At 51.6% G+C, this 15,412-nt stretch overlaps 1 protein-coding gene across 2 annotated transcripts in view; it reads right to left on the bottom strand.

Annotated features, from left to right (window-relative positions):
* LOC306756959 (bcl-2-like protein 1) overlaps window positions 1–15,412 on the bottom strand; it is a 39,749-nt gene that overhangs the window by 22,670 nt on the left and 1,667 nt on the right. The gene's annotated exons all lie outside the window — the stretch shown is intronic.

Below are 15,412 nucleotides of genomic sequence, written 5' to 3'. Positions count from 1 at the left end.
TAGGGGGATGTGCCTGGACCACAGTTATGTGGTCTACGTTCATATGGGGGACGTGTCTGGACCATGTAACACAGTTACGTAGTCTACGGTCGTAGAGGGGGACGTGTTGGGAGCATGTATGACAGTTACGTGGTGTGCGGTTGTATAGGGGAACGTGTCTGGACCATGTAGCACAGTTATGTGGTCTACGGTCATATAGGGGGACGTGTATGGACTATGTAGCACAGTTACGTGGTCTACGGTTGTACAGGGGGACGTGTCTGGACCATGTAACACAGTTACGAGGTCTACGGGTGTATAGGGGGTCGTTTCTGGACCATTTAGCACAGTTACGTGGTCTACGGTCGTATAGGGGAACGTGTCTGGACCATGTAGCACAGTTATGTGGTCTACGGTCATATAGGGGGACGTGTCTGGACCATGTAGCACAGTTACGTGGTCTACAGTCGCATAGGGGGACGTGTCTGGACCATGTAGCACAGTTATGTGGTCTACGTCATATTGGGGGACGTGTTGGGACCATGAAATACAGTTACCTGGTCTACAGTCGTGTTGGAGGACATGTCTGGACCATGTAGCACAGTTACGTGGTCTACGTCATATTGGGGGACGTGTTGGGACCATGAAATACAGTTACCTGGTCTACAGTCGTGTTGGAGGACGTGGCTGGACCATGTAGCACAGTTATGTCGTCTGCATTCATATAGGGGGACGTGTCTGGACCATGTAGCACAGTTACGTGGTCTACGTCATATTGGGGGACGTGTTGGGACCATGAAATACAGTTACCTGGTCTACAGTCGTGTTGGAGGACGTGGCTGGACAATGTAGCACAGTTATGTCGTCTGCATTCATATAGGGGGACGTGTCTGGACCATGTAGCACAGTTACGTGGTCTACAGTCGCATAGGGGGACGTCTCTGGACCATGTGGCACAGTTACGTGGTCTACGGTCGTAAAGGGGTACGTGTCTGGACCATGTAGCACAGTTACGTGGTCTACGGTCATATAGGGGGACGTGTCTGGACCACAGTTACATGGTCTATGGTCGGAGAGGGGGACGTGTCTGGACCATGTAACACAGTTACGTAGTCTACGTTCGTAGAGGGGGACGTGTTGGGACCATGTATGACAGTTACGTGGTGTGCGGTTGTATAGGCGGACGTGTCTGGACCATGTAGCACAGTTACGTGGTCTACGGTCGTATAGGGGAATGTGTCTGGACCATGTAGTACAGTTATGTGGTCTACGGTCATATAGGGGGACGTGTATGGACCATGTAGCACAGTTACGTGGTCTACGGTTGTACAGGGGGACGTGTCTGGACCATGTAACACAGTTACAAGGTCTACGGTCAAATAGGGGGACGTGTATGGATCATGTCGCACAGTTACGATGTCTACGGGTGTATAGGGGGTCGTTGCTGGACCATGAAATACAGTTACATGGTCTACGGTCGTATAGGGGCACGTTTCTGGACCATTTAGCACAGTTACGTGGTCTACGGTCGTATAGGGGAACATGTCTGGACCATGTAGCACAGTTATGTGGTCTACAGTCGCATAGGGGGACGTGTCTGGACCATGTAGCACAGTTACGTGGTCTACGGTCGTACAGGGAGACATGTCTGGACCACAGTTACGTGGTCTACGTTCATATAGGGGACGTGTCTGGACCATGTAGCACAGTTACGTGGTCTACGGTCGTATAGGGGGGTGTGCCTGGACCACAGTTATGTGGTCTACGTTCATATAGGGGACATGTCTGGACCACACTTACGTTGTCTATGTTCATATAGGGGACGTGTCTAGACCATGTAGCACAGTTACGTGGTCTACGGTCGTATAGTGGGACGTGTCTGGACCATGTAAGACAGTTACGTGGTCTACGGTCGTAAGGGGGGACGTGTCTGGACCACAGTGACGTGGTCTACGTTCATTTAGGGGACGTGTCTGGACCATGCAGCACAGTCACGTGGTTTACGGCCGTATAGGGGGATGTGTATGGCCCATGTAACACAGTTACGTGGTCTACATCATATTGGGGGACGTGTTGGGACCATGTAGCAGTGACCTGGTCTATGGTCGTATAGGGGGACGTGTCTGGACCATGTAGCAGACTTACGTGGTCTACGGTCGTATAGGGGCACGTTTCTGGACCATGAAATACAGTTACCTGGTCTACGGTCGTGTTGGAGGACATGTCTGGACCATGTAGCACAGTTCTGTGGTCTACGGTCGTATAGGGGGACGTGTATGGACCATGTGGCACAGTTACATGGTGTGATGTCGTATAGGGGGACGGGTCTTGACCATGTAGCACAGTTACGTGGTCTGCGGTCGTACAGGGAGACATGTCTGGACCACAGTTACGTGGTCTACAATCTTATAGGGGGATGTGTCTGGACCATGTAGCACAGTTACGTGGTCTACGTGTATATATGGAAAGTGTCTGAGCCATGTAGCACAGTTACGTGGTCTACGGTCGTATAGGGGGACGTGTCTGGACCATGTAGCACAGTTACGTGGTCTACGTCATATTGGGGGATGTGTCTGGACCACAGTTATGTGGTCTACGTTCATATGGGGGACGTGTCTGGACCATGTAGCACAGTTACGTGGTCTACGGTCGTATAGGGGGACGTGTCTGGACCATGTAGCACAGTTACGTGGTCTACAGTCGTAAAGGGGTACGTGTCTGGACCATGTAGCACAGTTACGTGGTCTACGGTCGTATAGGGGGACGTGTCTGGACCATGTAGCACAGTTACGTGGTCTACAATCTTATAGGGGGACGTGTATGGACCATGTAGCACAGTTACGTGGTCTACGGTTGTACAGGGGGACGTGTCCGGACCATGTAGCAAAGTTACGTGGTCTGCAGTCGCATAGGGGGACGTGTCTGGACCATGTAGCACAGTTACGTGGTCTACGGTCGTATAGGGGGACGTGTCTGGACCACAGTTACATGGTCTATGGTCGTAGAGGGGGACGTGTCTGGACCATGTAACACAGTTACGTGGTCTACGGTCGTATAGGGGAACGTGTCTGGACCATGTAGCACAGTTATGTGGTCTACGGTCATATAGGGGGACGTGTATGGACTATGTAGCACAGGTACGTGGTCTACGGTTGTACAGGGGGACGTGTCTGGACCATGTAACACAGTTACGAGGTCTACGGGTGTATAGGGGGTCGTTTCTGGACCATTTAGCACAGTTACGTGGTCTACGGTCGTATAGGGGAACGTGTCTGGACCATGTAGCACAGTTATGTGGTCTACGGTCATATAGGGGGACGTGTCTGGACCATGTAGCACAGTTACGTGGTCTACAGTCGCATAGGGGGACGTGTCTGGACCATGTAGCACAGTTACGTGGTCTACGTCATATTGGGGGACGTGTTGGGACCATGAAATACAGTTACCTGGTCTACAGTCGTGTTGGAGGACATGTCTGGACCATGTAGCACAGTTACGTGGTCTACGTCATATTGGGGGACGTGTTGGGACCATGAAATACAGTTACCTGGTCTACAGTCGTGTTGGAGGACGTGGCTGGACCATGTAGCACAGTTATGTCGTCTGCATTCATATAGGGGGACGTGTCTGGACCATGGAGCACAGTTACGTGGTCTACGTCATATTGGGGGACGTGTTGGGACCATGAAATACAGTTACCTGGTCTACAGTCGTGTTGGAGGATGTGGCTGGACCATGTAGCACAGTTATGTCGTCTGCATTCATATAGGGGGACGTGTCTGGACCATGTAGCACAGTTACGTGGTCTGCGGTCGTATAGGGGGATGTGCCTGGACCACAGTTATGTGGTCTACGTTCATATGGGGGACGTGTCTGGACCATGTAGCACAGTTACGTGGTCTACGGTCGTATAGGGGGACGTGTCTGGACCATGTAACACAGTTATGTAGTCTACGGTCGTAGAGGGGGACGTGTTGGGACCATGTATGACAGTTACGTGGTGTGCGGTTGTATAGGCGGACGTGTCTGGACCATGTAGCACAGTTACGTGGTCTACGGTCGTATAGGGGAACGTGTCTGGACCATGTAGCACAGTTATGTGGTCTACGGTCATATAGGGGGACGTGTATGGACTATGTAGCACAGTTACGTGGTCTACGGTTGTACAGGGGGACGTGTCTGGACCATGTAACACAGTTACGAGGTCTACGGGTGTATAGGGGGTCGTTTCTGGACCATGAAATACAGTTACATGGTCTACGGTCGTATAGGGGCACGTTCCTGGACCATTTAGCACAGTTACGTGGTCTACGGTCGTATAGGGGAACGTGTCTGGACCATGTAGCACAGTTATGTGGTCTACGGTCATATAGGGGGACGTGTCTGGACCATGTAGCACAGTTACGTGGTCTACAGTCGCATAGGGGGACGTGTCTGGACCATGTAGCACAGTTACGTGGTCTGCGGTCGTATAGGGGGATGTGTCTGGACCACAGTTATGTGGTCTACGTTCATATAGGGGACGTGTCTGGACCATGTAGCACAGTTACGTGGTCTACGGTCGTATAGGGGGACGTGTCTGGACCATGTAGCACAGTTACGTGGTCTACAGTCGTATAGGGGGACGTGTCTGGACCATGTAGCACAGTTACGTGGTCTACGGTCGTATAGTGGGACAAGGCTGGACCATGTAGCACAGTTACGTGGTCTACGTCATATTGGGGGACGTGTTGGGACCATGTAGCACAGTTATGTGGTGTGCAGTCGTATAGGGGACGTGTCTGGACCACAGTTACGTGGTCTACATTCATATAGGGGGACGTGTCTGGACCATGTAGCAGTTACATGGTCTATGGTCGTATAGGGTGACGTGTCTGGACCATGTAGCAGACTTACGTGGTCTACGGTCGTATAGGGGGACAAGGCTGGACCATGTAGCACAGTTACGTGGTCTGCGGTCGTATAGGGGGACACGTCTGGACCATGTAGCACAGTTATGTGGTCTGCGGTCATATAGGGGGACGTGTCTGGACCATGTAGCACAGTTAACTGGTCTACAGTCGTAAAGGGGTACGTGTCTGGACCATGTAGCACAGTTACGTGGTTTACGTGTATATAGGGAAAGTGTCTGAGCCATGTAGCACAGTTACTTGGTCTACAGTCGTATAGGGGGACGTGTCTGGACTATGTAGCACAGTTATGTGGTGTGCAGTCGTATAGGGGACGTGTCTGGACTACAGTTACGTGGTCTACATTCATATAGGGGGACGTGTCTGGACCATGTAGCAGTTACATGGTCTATGGTCGTATAGGGTGACGTGTCTGGACCATGTAGCAGACTTACGTGGTCTACGGTCGTAAAGGGGCACGTTTCTGGAACATGAAATACAAGTTACATGGTCTACAGTCGTGTTGGAGGACGTGGCTGGACCATGTAGCACAGTTATGTGGTCTGCGGTCATATAGGGGTACGTGTCTGGACCATGTAGCACAGTTACGTGGTCTACAGTCGTAAAGGGGTACGTGTCTGGACCATGTAGCACAGTTACGTGGTCTACGGTCGTATAGGGGGACGTGTCTGGACCATGTAGCACAGTTACGTGGTCTACAGTCGCATAGGGGGACGTGTCTGGACCATGTAGCACAGTTACGTGGTCTACGGTCGTGTAGGGGGACGTGTCTGGACCATGTAGCACAGTGACGTGGTCTACGGTCGTATAGGGGGACGTGTCTGGACCATGTAGCACAGTTACGTGGTCTACGGTCGTATAGGTGGACGTGTCTGGACAATTTAGCACAGTTACGTGGTCTACAGTCGCATAGGGGGACGTGTCTGGACCATGTAGCACAGTTACGTGGTCTACGGTCGTATAGGGGGACGTGTCTGGACCACAGTTACATGGTCTACGGTTGTAGAGGGGGACGTGTCTGGACCATGTAGCACAGTTACGTCGTCTACGTTCATATAGGGGGACGTGTCTGGACCATGCAGCATAGTTATGTGGTGTGAGGTCATATAGGGGGGCGTGTTGGGACCATGTAGCACAGTTATGTGGTGTGCAGTCGTATAGAGAGACATGTCTGGACCATAGTTACGTGGTCTACGTTCCTATAGGGGACGTGTCTGGACCATGTAGCACAGTTACGTGGTCTACGGTCGTAAAGGGGTACGTGTCTGGACCATGTAGCACAGTTACGTGGTCTACGGTCGTATAGGTGGACGTGTCTGGACCACAGTTACAGGGTCTATGGTCGTAGAGGGGGACGTGTCTGGACCATGTAACACAGTTACGTAGTCTACGGTCGTAGAGGGGGACGTGTTGGGACCATGTATGACAGTTACGTGGTGTGCGGTTGTATAGGCGGACGTGTCTGGACCATGTAGCACAGTTACGTGGGCTACAATCTTATAGGGGGACGTGTCTGGACCATGTAGCACAGTTAAGTGGTCTACCGTCGTATAGGGGGACAAGGCTGGACCATGTAGCACAGTTACGTGGTCTGCGGTCGTTTAGGGGGACATGTCTGGACCATGTAGCACAGTTACGTGGTCTACGTCATATTGGGGGACGTGTTAGGACCATGTAGCACAGTTATGTGGTGTGCAGTCGTATAGGGGACGTGTCTGGACTACAGTTACGTGGTCTACATTCATATAGGGGGACGTGTCTGGACCATGTAGCAGTTACATGGTCTATGGTCGTATAGGGGGACGTGTCTGGACCATGTAGCACAGTTACGTGGTCTACGGTCATATAGGGGGACAAGGCTGGACCATGTAGCACAGTTACGTGGTCTGCGGTCGTATAGGTGGACATGTCTGGACCATGTAGCACAGTTACGTGGTCTACGTCATATTGGGGGACGTGTTGGGACCATGTAGCACAGTTATGTGGTGTGCAGTCGTATAGGGGACGTGTCTGGACTACAGTTACGTGGTCTACATTCATGTAGGGGGACGTGTCTGGACCATGTAGCAGTTACATGGTCTATGGTCGTATAGGGTGACGTGTCTGGACCATGTAGCAGACTTACGTGGTCTACGGTCGTATAGGGGCACGTTTCTGGAACATGAAATACAAGTTACCTGGTCTACAGTCGTGTTGGAGGACGTGGCTGGACCATGTAGCACAGTTATGTGGTCTGCGGTCATATAGGGGGACGTGTCTGGACCATGTAGCACAGTTACGTGGTCTGCGGTCGTATAGGGGGATGTGTCTGGACCACAGTTATGTGGTCTACGTTCATATAGGGGACGTGTCTGGACCATGTAGCACAGTTACGTGGTCTACGGTCGTATAGGGGGACGTGTCTGGACCATGTAGCACAGTTACGTGGTCTACAGTCGTAAAGGGGTACGTGTCTGGACCATGTAGCACAGTTACGTGGTCTACAGTCGTAAAGGGGTACGTGTCTGGACCATGTAGCACAGTTACGTGGTCTACGGTCGTATAGGGGTACGTGTCTGGACCATGTAGCACAGTTACGTGGTCTACAGTCGTAAAGGGGTACGTGTCTGGACCATGTAGCACAGTTACGTGGTCTACGGTCGTATAGGGGGACGTGTCTGGACCATGTAGCACAGTTACATGGTCCACAGTCGCATAGGGGGACGTGTCTGGACCATGTACCACAGTTACGTGGTCTACGGTCGTGTAGGGGGACGTGTCTGGACCATGTAGCACAGTTACGTGGTCTGCGGTCGTATAGGGGGACGTGTCTGGACCATGTAGCACAGTTACGTGGTCTACGGTTGTATAGAGGGACGTGTCTGGACCATGTAGCACAGTTACGTGGTCTACGGTCGTACCCGGAGACATGTCTGGACCACAGTTACGTGGTCTACGTTTGTATAGGGGATGTGTCTGGACCATGTAGCACAGTTACGTGGTCTACAATCTTATAGGGGGACGTGTATGGACCATGTAGCACAGTTACGTGGTCTACGGTTGTACAGGGGGACGTGTCTGGACCATGTAACACAGTTACGTGGTCTACGGTCAAATAGGCGGACGTGTCTGGACCATGTCGCACAGTTACGATGTCTACGGGCGTATAGGGGGTCGTTTCTACACCATGAAATACAGTTACATGGTCTACGGTCGTATAGGGGCACGTTTCTGGACCATGTAGCACAGTTACGTGGTCTACGGTTGTATAGGGGGACGTGTCTGGACCATGTAACACAGTGACGAGGTCTACGGTCAAATAGGGGGACGTGTATGGACCATGTAGAACAGTTCCATGGTCTACAGTTGTAGAAGGGGACGTGTATGGACCATGTGGCACAGTTACGTGGTGTGCGGTCGTATAGGGGAAGTGTCTGGACAACAGTTACGTGGTCTACGGTTGTATGAGGGGACGTGTTGGGACCATGTAGCACAGTTACGTGGTCTACGGTCAAATAGGGGGACGTGTATGGACCATGTAGAACAGTTCCATGGTCTACAGTTGTAGAAGGGGACGTGTATGGACCATGTGGCACAGTTATGTGGTGTGCGGTCGGATAGGGGAAGTGTCTGGACAACAGTTACGTGGTCTACAGTTGTATGAGGGGACGTGTTGGGACCATGTAGCACAGTTACGTGGTCTACAATCTTATAGGGGGACGTGTCTGGACCATGTAGCACAGTTACTTGGTCTACAGTCGTATAGGGGGACGTGTCTGGACCATGTAGCACAGTTACGTGGTCTACGGTCGTATTGGGGGACAAGGCTGGACCATGTAGCACAGTTATGTCGTCTGCATTCATATAGGGGACGTGTCTGGACTACAGTTACGTGGCCTACATTCATATAGGGGGACGTGTCTGGACCATGTAGCACAGTTACGTGGTCTACGGTTGTACAGGGGGACGTGTCTGGACCATGTAACACAGTTACGAGGTCTACGGTCAAATAGGGGGACGTGTATGGACCATGTCGCACAGTTACGATGTCTACGGGTGTATAGGGGAACGTGTCTGGACCATGTAACACAGTTACGAGGTCTACGGTCGTATAGGGGCACGTTTCTGGACCATGTAGCACAGTTACGTGGTCTACGGTTGTATAGGGGGACGTGTCTGGACCATGTAACACAGTTACGAGGTCTACGGTCAAATAGGGGGACGTGTATGGACCATGTAGAACAGTTCCATGGTCTACAGTTGTAGAAGGGGACGTGTATGGACCATGTGGCACAGTTACGTGGTGTGCGGTCGTATAGGGGAAGTGTCTGGACAACAGTTACGTGGTCTACGGTTGTATGAGGGGACGTGTTGGGACCATGTAGCACAGTTACGTGGTCTACAATCTTATAGGGGGACGTGTCTGGACCATGTAGCACAGTTACGAGGTCTACGGTCAAATAGGGGGACGTGTATGGACCATGTAGAACAGTTCCATGGTCTACAGTTGTAGAAGGGGACGTGTATGGACCATGTGGCACAGTTACGTGGTGTGCAGTCGTATAGGGGAAGTGTCTGGACAACAGTTACGTGGTCTACGGTTGTATGAGGGGACGTGTTGGGACCATGTAGCACAGTTACGTGGTCTACAATCTTATAGGGGGACGTGTCTGGACCATGTAGCACAGTTACGTGGTCTATGGTCGTATAGGGGGACGTGTCTGGATCATGTAGCACAGTTACGTGGTCTACGTGTATATATGGAAAGTGTCTGAGCCATGTAGCACAGTTACTTGGTCTACAGTCGTATAGGGGGACGTGTCTGGACCATGTAGCACAGTTACGTGGTCTACGGTCGTATTGGGGGACAAGGCTGGACCATGTAGCACAGTTACGTGGTCTGCGGTCGTATAGGGGGACATGTCTGGACCATGTAGCACAGTTACGTGGTCTACGTCATATTGGGGGACGTGTTGGGACCATGTAGCACAGTTATGTGGTGTGCAGTCGTATAGGGGACGTGTCTGGACTACAGTTACGTGGTCTACATTCATATAGGGGGACATGTCTGGACCATGTAGCACAGTTACGTGGTCTACGGTTGTACAGGGGGACGTGTCTGGACCATGTAACACAGTTACGAGGTCTACGGTCAAATAGGGGGACGTGTATGGACCATGTCGCACAGTTACGATGTCTACGGGTGTATAGGGGAACGTGTCTGGACCATGTAACACAGTCACGAGGTCTACGGTCAAATAGGGGGACGTTTTTGGACCATGTAGAACAGTTACCTGGTCTACGGCCGTGAAGGGGGACGTGTCTGGACCATGTAGCACAGTAACGTGGTCTACAGTCGCATAGGGGGACGTGTCTGGACCATGTAGCACAGTTACGTGGTCTACGGTCGTACAGGGAGACATGTCTGGACCACAGTTACGTGGTCCAAGTTCGTATAGGGGGACGTGTCTGGACCACAGTTACGTGGTCTACGGTCATAGAGGGGGGCGTGTCTGGACCATGTAGCACAGTTACGAGGTCTACGGTCGTATAGGGGGACGTGTCTGGACCACAGTTACACGGTCTACGGTCATAGAGGGGGGCGTGTCTGGACCATGTAGCACAGTTACGTTGTCTACGGTTGCATAGGGGGATGTGTCGGGACCATGTAGCACCCTTACATGGTCTACAATCGTATAGGGGGACGTGTATGGACGATGTCGCACAGTTACGTTGTCTACGGTCGTATAGGGGGACGTGTCTGGACCATGTAACACAGTTACGAGGTCTACGGTCAAATAGGGGGACGTGTATGGACCATGTATAACAGTTCCATGGTCTACGGTCGTATAGGGGTACATGTCGGGACCATGTAGCACAGTTCCGTGGTCTACGGTTGTATAGGCGGACGTGTCTGGACCATGTAGCACAGTTACCTAGTCTACGGTTGCATAGGGGGACATGTCTGGACCATGTAGCACAGTTACGTGGTCTACAATCTTATAGGGGGACGTGTCTGGATCATGCAGCACAGTTACGTGGTCTACGTGTATATAGGGAACGTGTCTGAACCATGTAGCACAGTTACGTGGTCTACGGTCGTATAGGGGGACAAGGCTGGACCATGTAGCACAGTTACGTGGTCTGCGGTCGTATAGGGGGGGCGTGTCTGGACCACAGTTACATGGTCTACGGTTGTAGAGGGGGACGTGTCTGGACCATGTAGCTCAGTTACGTGGTCTACGTTCATATAGGGGGACGTGTCTGGACCATGCAGCATAGTTATGTGGTGTGAGGTCATATAGGGGGGCGTGTTGGGACCATGTAGCACAGTTATGTGGTTTGCAGTCGTATAGGGGACGTGTCTGGACTACAGTTACGTGGTCTACATTCATATAGGGGGACGTGTCTGGACCATGTAGCAGTTACATGGTCTATGGTCGTATAGGGTGACGTGTCTGGACCATGTAGCAGACTTACGTGGTCTACGGTCGTATAGGTGGACAAGGCTGGACCATGTAGCACAGTTATGTGGTGTGCAGTCGTATAGGGGACGTGTCTGGACTACAGTTACGTGGTCTACATTCATATAGGGGGACGTGTCTGGACCATGTAGCAGTTACATGGTCTATGGTCGTATAGGGTGACGTGTCTGGACCATGTAGCAGACTTACGTGGTCTACGGTCGTATAGGGGCACGTTTCTGGAACATGAAATACAAGTTACATGGTCTACAGTCATATTGGGGGACGTGTTGGGACCATGCAGCATAGTTATGTGGTGTGAGGTCATATAGGGCGGCGTGTTGGGACCATGTAGCACAGTTATGTGGTGTGCAGTCGTATAGGGGACGTGTCTGGACTACAGTTACGTGGTCTACATTCATATAGGGGGACGTGTCTGGACCATGTAGCACAGTTACGTGGTTTACAATCTTATAGGGGGACGTGTCTGGATCAAGTAGCAAAGTTACGTGGTCTACGTGTATATAGGGAAAGTGTCTGAGCCATGTAGCACAGTCACTTGGTCTACAGTCGTATAGGGGGACGTGTCTGGACCATGTAGCACAGTGACGTGGTCTACGGTCGTATAGGGGGACAAGGCTGGACCATGTAGCACAGTTACGAGGTCTGCGGTCGTATAGGGGGACATGTCTGGACCACGTAGCACAGTTACGTGGTCTACGTCATATTGGGGGACGTGTTGGGACCATGTAGCACAGTTATGTGGTGTGCAGTCGTACAGGGGACGTGTCTGGACTACAGTTACGTGGTCTACATTCATATAGGGTGACGTGTCTGGACCATGTAACACAGTTACGAGGTCTACGGTCAAATAGGGGGACGTGTATGGACCATGTCGCACAGTTACGATGTCTACGGGTGTATAGGGGAACGTGTCTGGACCATGTAACACAGTTACGAGGTCTACGGTCAAATAGGGGCACGTTTCTGGACCATGTAGCACAGTTACGTGGTCTACGGTTGTATAGGGGGACGTGTCTGGACCATGTAACACAGTTACGAGGTCTACGGTCAAATAGGGGGACGTGTATGGACCATGTAGAACAGTTCCATGGTCTACAGTTGTAGAAGGGGACGTGTATGGACCATGTGGCACAGTTACGTGGTCTACGTTCATATAGGGGGACGTGTCTGGACCATGCAGCATAGTTATGTGGTGTGAGGTCATATAGGGGGGCGTGTTGGGACCATGTAGCACAGTTATGTGGTTTGCAGTCGTATAGGGGACGTGTCTGGACTACAGTTACGTGGTCTACATTCATATAGGGGGACGTGTCTGGACCATGTAGCAGTTACATGGTCTATGGTCGTATAGGGTGACGTGTCTGGACCATGTAGCAGACTTACGTGGTCTACGGTCGTATAGGGGGACAAGGCTGGACCATGTAGCACAGTTATGTGGTGTGCAGTCGTATAGGGGACGTGTCTGGACTACAGTTACGTGGTCTACATTCATATAGGGGGACGTGTCTGGACCATGTAGCAGTTACATGGTCTATGGTCGTATAGGGTGACGTGTCTGGACCATGTAGCAGACTTACGTGGTCTACGGTCGTATAGGGGCACGTTTCTGGAACATGAAATACAAGTTACATGGTCTACAGTCATATTGGGGGACGTGTTGGGACCATGCAGCATAGTTATGTGGTGTGAGGTCATATAGGGCGGCGTGTTGGGACCATGTAGCACAGTTATGTGGTGTGCAGTCGTATAGGGGACGTGTCTGGACTACAGTTACGTGGTCTACATTCATATAGGGGGACGTGTCTGGACCATGTAGCACAGTTACGTGGTCTACAATCTTATAGGGGGACGTGTCTGGATCAAGTAGCAAAGTTACGTGGTCTACGTGTATATAGGGAAAGTGTCTGAGCCATGTAGCACAGTCACTTGGTCTACAGTCGTATAGGGGGACGTGTCTGGACCATGTAGCACAGTGACGTGGTCTACGGTCGTATAGGGGGACAAGGCTGGACCATGTAGCACAGTTACGAGGTCTGCGGTCGTATAGGGGGACATGTCTGGACCACGTAGCACAGTTACGTGGTCTACGTCATATTGGGGGACGTGTTGGGACCATGTAGCACAGTTATGTGGTGTGCAGTCGTATAGGGGACGTGTATGGACTACAGTTACGTGGTCTACATTCATATAGGGTGACGTGTCTGGACCATGTAACACAGTTACGAGGTCTACGGTCAAATAGGGGGACGTGTATGGACCATGTCGCACAGTTACGATGTCTACGGGTGTATAGGGGAACGTGTCTGGACCATGTAACACAGTTACGAGGTCTACGGTCAAATAGGGGCACGTTTCTGGACCATGTAGCACAGTTACGTGGTCTACGGTTGTATAGGGGGACGTGTCTGGACCATGTAACACAGTTACGAGGTCTACGGTCAAATAGGGGGACGTGTATGGACCATGTAGAACAGTTCCATGGTCTACAGTTGTAGAAGGGGACGTGTATGGACCATGTGGCACAGTTACGTGGTGTGCGGTCGTATAGGGGAAGTGTCTGGACAACAGTTACGTGGTCTACGGTTGTATGAGGGGACGTGTTGGGACCATGTACCACAGTTACGTGGTCTACAATCTTATAGGGGGACGTGTCTGGACCATGTAGCACAGTTACGTGGTCTACAGTCGTATAGGGGGACGTGTCTGGACCATGTAGCACAGTTACGTGGTCTACGGTCGTAATGGGGGACAAGGCTGGACCATGTAGCACAGTTACGTGGTCTGCGGTCGTGTAGGGGGACATGTCTGGACCATGTAGCACAGTTACGTGGTCTACGTCATATTGGGGGACGTGTTGGGACCATGTAGCAAAGTTATGTGGTCTACGGTTGTACAGGGGGACGTGTCTGGACCATGTAACACAGTTACGAGGTCTACGATCAAATAGGGGGACGTGTATGGACCATGTCGCACAGTTACGATGTCTACGGGTGTATAGGGGGTCGTTTCTGGACCATGAAATACAGTTACATGGTCTACGGTCGTATAGGGGCACGTTTCTGGACCATGTAGCACAGTTACGTGGTCTACGGTCGTATAGGGGAACGTGTCTGGACCATGTAGCACAGTTATGTGGTCTACGGTCATATAGGGGGACGTGTATGGACCATGTAGCACAGTTACGTGGTCTACGGCCGTAAAGGGGGACGTGTCTGGACCATGTAGCACAGTTACGTGGTCTACAGTCGCATAGGGGGACGTCTCTGGACCATGTAGCACAGTTACGTGGTCTACGGTCGTACAGGGAGACATGTCTGGACCACAGTTACGTGGTCTACGTTCGTATAGGGGGACGTGTCTGGACCATGTAGCACAGTTATGTGGTCTACGGTCATATAGGGGGACGTGTATGGACCATGTAGCACAGTTACGTGGTCTACGGTTGTACAGGGGGACGTGTCTGGACCATGTAACACAGTTACGAGGTCTACGGTCAAATAGGGGGACGTATCTGGACCATGTAGCAGACTTACGTGGTCCACGGTTATATAGGGGGACGTGTCTGGACCATGTAGCACAGTTACGTGGTCCACGGTTGTATAAGGGGACGTATCTGGACCATGCAGCAGAGTTAAGTGGTCCACGGTCGTATAGGGGGACATGTCTGGACCATGCAGCAGAGTTAAGTGGTCTACGGTCGTATAGGGGGATGGGTCTGGACCATGCAGCAGAGTTAAGTGGTCCACGGTCGTATAGGGGGACATGTCTGGACCATGCAGCAGAGTTAAGTGGTCTACGGTCGTATAGGGGGATGGGTCTGGACCATGCAGCAGAGTTAAGTGGTCTACGGTCGTCTAGGGGGATGGGTCTGGACCATGTAACCCTCAAAAACAAGAATAAAACATGAAATGTTTGCAACATTTTCCAAAATGTCGCCTTTTTAAACAACATTGAAGGTCAGCATGGCTTCACTGACCACGCTGTCTGGGTGCACGCCATGTTGTCCTGAATGTGTCGGTTGAACACCGCGGTGTTGGTGGACTGTCACGAAGACGG

This window comes from Telmatherina bonti, assembly GCF_933228915.1.
Source record: "Telmatherina bonti genome assembly, chromosome: 6".
In the NCBI taxonomy this organism is placed as follows: Eukaryota; Metazoa; Chordata; class Actinopteri; order Atheriniformes; family Telmatherinidae; genus Telmatherina; species Telmatherina bonti.
Note: the sequence above shows the minus strand (reverse complement) of the source record. Positions and strands in the feature narration are given on the sequence as shown.